Raw genomic sequence first — 7510 nt, 5'->3', positions numbered from 1 at the left:
TTTGGGTTTTATTTTATTTTATTATTTATTTGTTTTTCTGAGAAAGGGTCTCACTCTATCGCCCAGGCTGGAGTGCAATGGTGCAATCTTGGCTCACTGCAACCTCTGCCTCCTGGGTTCAAGTGATTCTCCTGCCTCAGCCTCCCAAGTCGCTGGGACTACAGGTGAGTGCCACCATGCCTGACTAATTTTTATATTTTTAGTAGAGATAGGATTTTGCCATGTTGGCCAGGCCGGTCTCAAACTCCTGACTTCAGGTGATCTTCCTGCCTCGGCCTCCCAAAGTGCTGGGATCATAGGCATGAGCCACTGAGCCCGGCCCTAGGAAAGACTTTTTAAGAAGCTTGACTGGGTGGTAGCATTTGGTGCTGTCCTAGAGGATTAACTAGTGTTGTATGCATCTTCCTCACAGCCCTGCCAGGTCAGAATGATCAGCCCAGCTCATGGGCTACAGGACTTGCCCCGTAGTACACAGTTGGGAGGTGGCAAAGCCAGGATTTGAACCCAGACCCATCCCCACAGCGCAGTCGGGCAGCTGCATGTGTGGCAGGCGAGTTGCCTGCTGCGCTGGCCAGCTCTGGGGAGGAAGGGTGGGAAGTGTTTGTGTGTGCCAGTGGCTGAGAAGGGGCCACCCTGGGAAAGGAAATCTACATGCCCACGGGCAATTCTTTTTCTGGATGCCTTTATCTTCATCACACGACATTCATGTGAATTACCCATGGAGAGTGCGTGATGTGAAGAATGACTTCTGTCCTTCTCTTCCTTTAAGGTCCAGTTCCAGCCTCCCTGGAATGCCTCCCTGGCAGCAATAGCACTCATGACCACTCCCTTTGCCCAACGTCTCTGCCTCTTAAGACTGAGCCTCTTACATGACCCTGTGTCTGTGTGGCTTGTCATCTTGTGACTCTTCTCTTTATGTCAGCTGACCACTCCTGTCATCTGATGATAAGCCTCTCCACAGTGGCCCCGAGATGGCAGGGATTCCATTGTTGGTCTCTTTGTAGTACACATAGCAGATGCTCAAAAATTGCTGTGTATGATAATCAGATCGCCTGGAGTGTCATCTGTGAACTATTTGCCATGGTGGGAGGTAGTGATGGCTGGCTATTGTCCAGAGCCTCATCTTTTTGGCTTTGGTGGCATGGCATGATTTCAGAGGCACAGCCAACACGAACCCCTTGTTTATGTTAAATGAGCTCATTCATATTCCCTAAGTGAGCACATGCTGGACGGGTTGAGGGTGGGGTGGCCCAAAAGTCCAGGAGTGCTGAGGGAAAGCTGCCTTCATCTCCCGAGTGTCCTTTACATCACACACTAAGCCCAGTGACAAGGAGACAGCTGAGAGGAAGCCAGGCCCAGGAATGTTGTCATCAGTAACTGGGGTCGGCATTTGAAGGGTCCTGTGATCGCTGGCAAAATCCTGTCCATATCATATCACTGTGTTGTTCTGTGAGAGGTGACCTGGTTTTCAGAAATGCCCACTCTCTGCTGAGTGCTTGCACCAGGAGCGGGTGGAGAGGTACCTGCCTCTTTCCTCTTGGTCTGTGGCCAGCTCCAAACTGTAAGTATGGGATTCAAATTGGGAGTAACAAGAAAGCCCCTTGCCACGCCCATCAGAGATTCCCCGCTCTCTGCCAAGGCAGCCTGGAGTAGACGCACTCTACACAGTCCCAAGGCCTGCCTGGATCTGGGTCTGGTTCTACCAGCAAGCAGTTGTGTAACTCCGGCTGCCATATGAAACCTCTCTGGCCTTAGGCTTTCCATCTGTCTATAAAGTTGGAATAATAGTTGCCCTGCTGACTTCACAGGGCTTTGAGAATTGTAAATGTTAGTATTTCAGGAGCTAGAAATGATCTACCCCATCTCACTATCCATGAGGCCCAGGGCAGTTAAGTAACACATCCTAAGTCACATCACTCAGGCCGTGTGGCTCTCCTGTTCTGGTTTATATTCATTATTGCACGTGTCATGTTTTGTTGATTTGTTTGCTAGTCCATCATTCATGCAGAGGTGTGAGCTCCTAGAGAGCAGGGATCCAGTCTCACACTCCTGTGTGGCCCTAGCACCTGGTACATACAGAAGGTGCTCCATAAATTGTGTGTTGAATTAAACTGATCTTGTCTCCTAGTTCAAATGCTCTTTTCTTTACGCCATGCTGTCTGTGATCCTAGAAACCCATATTTCCAATTCAGCTGCCCACAAAGTAGGAAACTTGCAGATGGTTTTGAGAAAAAGATAAATGAGATGCCCAGCCACTTAGGATATCTATTAGGGTCCTGTGCTTTTGAGGACAGACTCCTTTTCAGCAGATAAATATACAACTAAGACGAAATTGGAATAGCAATACCTGGAAGAAGAGTAGCAATAAATTGGAATAACAATAACAACATGAATTAAGAGCTTATTATGGACTAGGTGTGCAAAGCATTGTGCTAGCTTCTCTACTAATGCCCAAATTTCAGAGGCTGGCCCTTCACATCTACGGGTTCTGCATCCATGGGTTCAACCAACCATGGATTGAAACTATTTGAAAAACAAACAATAAAAGAACACAATATAGCAATTATTTGCAGTGGCTCACGCCTGTAATCCTAGCACTTTGGGAGGTCAAGACAGGTGGATCACTTGAGGTCAGGAGTTTGAGACCAGCCTGGGCAACATGGCGAAACCCTGTCTCTACTAAAAATATGAAAATTAGCTGGGCGTGGTGGCACATGCCTGTAACCTCAGCTCCTTGGGAGGTCGAGGCAGGAGAGTTGCTTCAACCCGGGAGGTGGGGGCTGCAGTGAACCAAGATCGGGCCACTGCACGCCACAGAGCGAGACTCTGTCTAAAAAACAAAAACAAAAACAAAACCCACAATTATTTGCATAGCATTTACATTGTATTAGGTATTATAAGTAATTCAGAGATTATTTAAAGTGTATGAGAGGACATGCATAGGTCATATGCCATTTTATATAAGAGAATTGAGAATCCATGAATTTTGGTATCTATGGGGGTCCTGGAGCCAATCCCTCATGGATACAGAGGGATAACTGTATTTCTTGCTCACACCACAGACTAACGTGGGTCAATGATAGGAACCTCTTGGCTCCAACTAGGAGCCATTCACACAAGATGTGCATTAAGGGATGCGATAGATATGACCTGCACTAGTATTTGTCACTTTTCTTTGTCTCCAGGCAGATGGAAGGACTATATTTCCTGGCCTCTTGAAGTTAAGGGTCCATGTGACTTGCTTTTACCAAGGAAAAGTGACACATGCCATTTTTAGGTGCAAGCATTTAAGAACCAATGTCTGCTTCATATTTTCCCTTCCCATTGCAGTGATTGATTTGGAGGTTCCATAATACGGAAGCATCCTGGGATGCTAAGCCAATATGTGGCAGACAGGTTTCCTGGAGAGTTGCTTGGATTGGTTTTTTAGTTTGTTTGTTTTGAGGTGAAATCTCGCTTTGTTACCCAGCGAGCTCAGCTCACTGCAACCTCTGCCTCCTGGTTCAAGTGATTCTCCTGCCTCAGCTTCTTCCCCAGTAGGTGGGATTACAGGCAGCTGCCACCATGTTCGGCTAATTTTTGTATTTTTAGTAGCAACGGGATGTCACCATGTTGGTCAGGCTGATTTTGTTTTTTTTTTTTTTTTTTTTGAGACGGAGTCTTGCTCTGTGGCCCGGGCGGGAGTGCAGTGGCTGGATCTCAGCTCACTGCAAGCTCTGCCTCCCGGGTTCACGCCATTCTCCTGCCTCAGTCTCCCGAGTAGCTGGGACTACAGGCGCCCGCCACCTCGCCCGGCTAGTTTTTTGTATTTTTTAGTAGAGACGGGGTTTCACCATGTTAGCCAGGATGGTCTCGATCTCCTGACCTCGTGATCCGCCTGCCTCGGCCTCCCAAAGTGCTGGGATTACAGGCTTGAGCCACCGCGCCCTGCTGGTCAGGCTGATTTTGAACTCTTGGCCTCCAGTGATCTGCCCAACTTGACCTCTCAGAGTGCTGGGATTATAGGCGTGAGCCACCGCTCCTGACTGGCTTAGACTGTTTAAGTGAGAAATAAAGGCTCTGAGATTTTGAGTTTGTTGCTATGGTATATCTTAACCTATGTTAGACAAGGGCCAGATCTGGAGGTGGCACACAAAACTTCTGCCTACATTTATTGGCCAGACTGGTCATGGAAGGCTGAGAAATAGAGTCTAGTGCATGCTGTGTGGAGTGAAATTCTTGATTTTCTGAGTGTATGTCTTTCATCAATTTTGAAAAATTCTCCACCTTTATCTCTTTAAACATTTTTTTCTGCTATACTCGTCTGTTTCTTCTCTCCTTCCAAGATTCCAATTAGGGCTGTTATATACATGTGTGTATGCATATGTGTGTGTGTATATATATATGTATATATTTTTTTTCCTTCTTTTTTTTTTTTTTTTTAGAGACAGGATATCACTCTGTCACCCAGGCTGGAGTACAGCTGTGTGATCATAGCTCACTGCAACCTTGACCTCCCAGGCTCAAGTGATTCTCCTGCCTCAGCCTCCCAAGTATCTGGGACTAGAGGCATGTACCACCATGCCCTGCTAATTTTTAATTTACTGTAGAACATACTCTCCCTACATTGTCCAGGCTGGTCTTGAACTCCTGGGCTCAAGCAATTTTTCTGCCTCGGCTTCCCAAAGTTCTGGGATTATAGGTGTGAGCCACCATGCCTAGCCAGTTTGAATATCTTCTACTGACAAATCTTTGAGTTAAGTGGTACTTTCTTCTGCTGTGTCTAGTTTGTTGTAGATTTTTCAATAGATAAAAATTTTTCAAAGTACATTTTAGATCATGTACTTTTCAATTCTTCAGTTTCCTCTTGGTTCTTTTACAATTTCCATTTCTCTGCTCAATTATCTATCCTTTCATTAACCAAATATATTTTTTCTTTTTCTTTAACATATTCATAATAGTTATTTTATTTTATTTTTAATGCTCCTGCAGAGATATAATGGTTATTTTAAAGTCTTTGCCTGCTGATACCTGTGGGTCTGTTTCTACTGATTATTTCTTCTACTGCTTATATTGATTATTTATTTTCCTGCTTCTTCCTATGTCTTATAATACTTATTTTCTGAGGTATAGTTACATACATGGAAATGCATAGATCTTATGTACACTTTAATGAGTTTTGACAATTGCATACACTCATAAAGCCCACATTCTTATCAATTTTCAGGACATTTCCATCATTCCAGAAAGCTTGCTCATGTTCCTTCCAGGTCAGTCCCCACTCCTTAAGGCAACCACTGTTACAATATCTTTCACTATAGATTAGTTTTGACTGGACTCACACAATACGTGCTCTTGAGTGTTTCTCTTTGTTCAGTCAGTATAATATTTTTGACATTCATGCATATTGTTGCATATATTAGTAGTGCATTCTACTTTTTTAGTTGTATTCCACTGTATGGATATATTATTTCTTTAATCTTTTCTCCTTTGATGTCACTTGGGTCGTTTCCAATTTTTAGCTATCATGAATGATATGGTTTGGCTCTATGTCCCCACCTGAAGTTCATCTTGTAGCTCCCATAATTCCCACATGTTGTGGGAGGGACCTGGTGGGAGATGACTGAATCATGGGGGCAGGTCTTTCCTGTGCTGTTCTCATGATGGTGAATGGGTCTCACAAGATCCAATGGTTTTAAAAATGGGAGTTTCTCTGCACAAGCTCTCTCTTTGCCTGCTGCCATCCATGTAAGACATGACTTGCTCCTCCTTGCCGGCTGCCTTGATTGTGAGGCCTCCCCAGCCACGTGGAACTGTGAGTCCAATAAACCTCTTTCTTTTGCAAATTGCCCAGTCTCAGGTATGTGTATTTATCAGCAGTGTGAAAATGGACTAATTCAGTAAATTGGTACTGGTAGAGTGGGGTGTTGCTGAAAAGATACCCAAAAACGTGGAAGTGACTTTGGAACTGGGTAACAGGCAGAGGTTGGAACAGTTTGGAGGCTCAGAAGAAGACAGGAAAATGTGGAAAAGTCTGGAACTTCCTAGAGACTTGTTGAATGGCTTTGACCAAAATGCTGATAGTGATATGGACAATAAAATCCAGGCTGAGGTGGTCTCAGATGGAGATGAAGAACTTGTTGACACTGGAGCAAAGGTGACTCTTGTTATGTTTTAGCAAAGAGACCAGTGGCATTTTGCCCTGCCCTAGCGATTTGTGGAACTTTGAATTTGAGAGAGATGATTTAGGGTATCTGGCAGAAGAAATTTCTAAGGAGCAAAGCATTCAAGAGGTTACTTGGATGCTGTTAAAGGCATTCCATTTTACAAGGGAAGCAGAGCATAAAAGTTTGGAAAATTTGCAGCCTGACAATGTGATAGAAAAGAAAAACTCATTTTCTGGGGAGAAATTCAAGTTGACTGCAGAAATTTGCATAAGTAAGAAGGAGCAGAATGTTGATCCTCAAGACAATGGGGAAAATGTCTCTAGGGCATGTCAGAGGTCTTCAGGCAGCCCCTCCCATCACAGACCCAGAGGCCTAGGAGAAAATGATTTCATGGGCCCAGGGTCCCTGTGCTGTGTGCAGCCTAAGGACTTGTTGGCCTACATCCCAGCTGCTCTAGCTGTGGCTGAGAGGGGTCAATGTAGAGCTTGGGTCGTGGCTTCAGAGGGTGCAACCCCAAAGCCTTGGCAGCTTCCACGTGGTGTTAGCCTGGGAGTGCACAGAAGTCAAGAATAGGGGTTTGGGAACCTCCTCCTAGATTTTGGAAGATGTATGGAAACGCCTGGATGCCCAGGCAGAAGTTTGCTGCTGTGGGGGAAGGCAGAGCTCATGGAGAACTTCTGCTAGGGCAGTGTGGAAGAGAAATGTGGGGTCAGAACCTCCACACAGAGTCCCTACTGGGGCACCACCTAGTGGAGCTTTGCGAAGAGGGCCACCTTCTTCCAGACCCCAGAATGGTAGATCCACCGACAGCTTGCACTGCTTGCCTGGAAAAGCCACAGACAATCAATGCCAGCCTGTGAAAGCAGCCAGGAGGGAGGCCACACCCTGCAAAGCCACAGGGGCAGAGCTGCCCAAGACCATGGGAACCCACCTTTTGCATAAGCATGACCTGGAGTCAAAGGAGATCATTTTGGAGCTTTAAGATTTGCCTTGCTGGATTTTGGACTTGGCTGGGGCCTGTAGCCCCTTTGTTTTGGCCAATTTCTCCCATTTTGAATGGCTGTATTTACCTGATGCCTGTTACCCCATTGTATCTAGGAAGTAACTAGCTTGCTTTTGATTTTACAGGCTCATAGACAGAAGGGATTTGCATTGTCTTGGATGAGACTTTGGAATGTGGACTTTTGAATTAATGCTGAAATGAGTTGAGACTTTGGGAGGACAGTTGGGAAGGCATGATTGGTTTTGAAATGTGAAGATATGAGATTTGGGAGGGGCCAGGAGTGGAATGATATGGTTTGGCTCTGTGTCCCCACCCAAATCTCATCTTTTAGCTCCCATAATTCTCACGTGTTGTGAGAGGG

The sequence above is a fragment of the Trachypithecus francoisi genome, unplaced genomic scaffold (assembly GCF_009764315.1).
Source record: "Trachypithecus francoisi isolate TF-2019V2 unplaced genomic scaffold, Tfra_2.0 Lachesis_group4, whole genome shotgun sequence".
Taxonomy (NCBI): Eukaryota; Metazoa; Chordata; class Mammalia; order Primates; family Cercopithecidae; genus Trachypithecus; species Trachypithecus francoisi.
Note: the sequence above shows the minus strand (reverse complement) of the source record.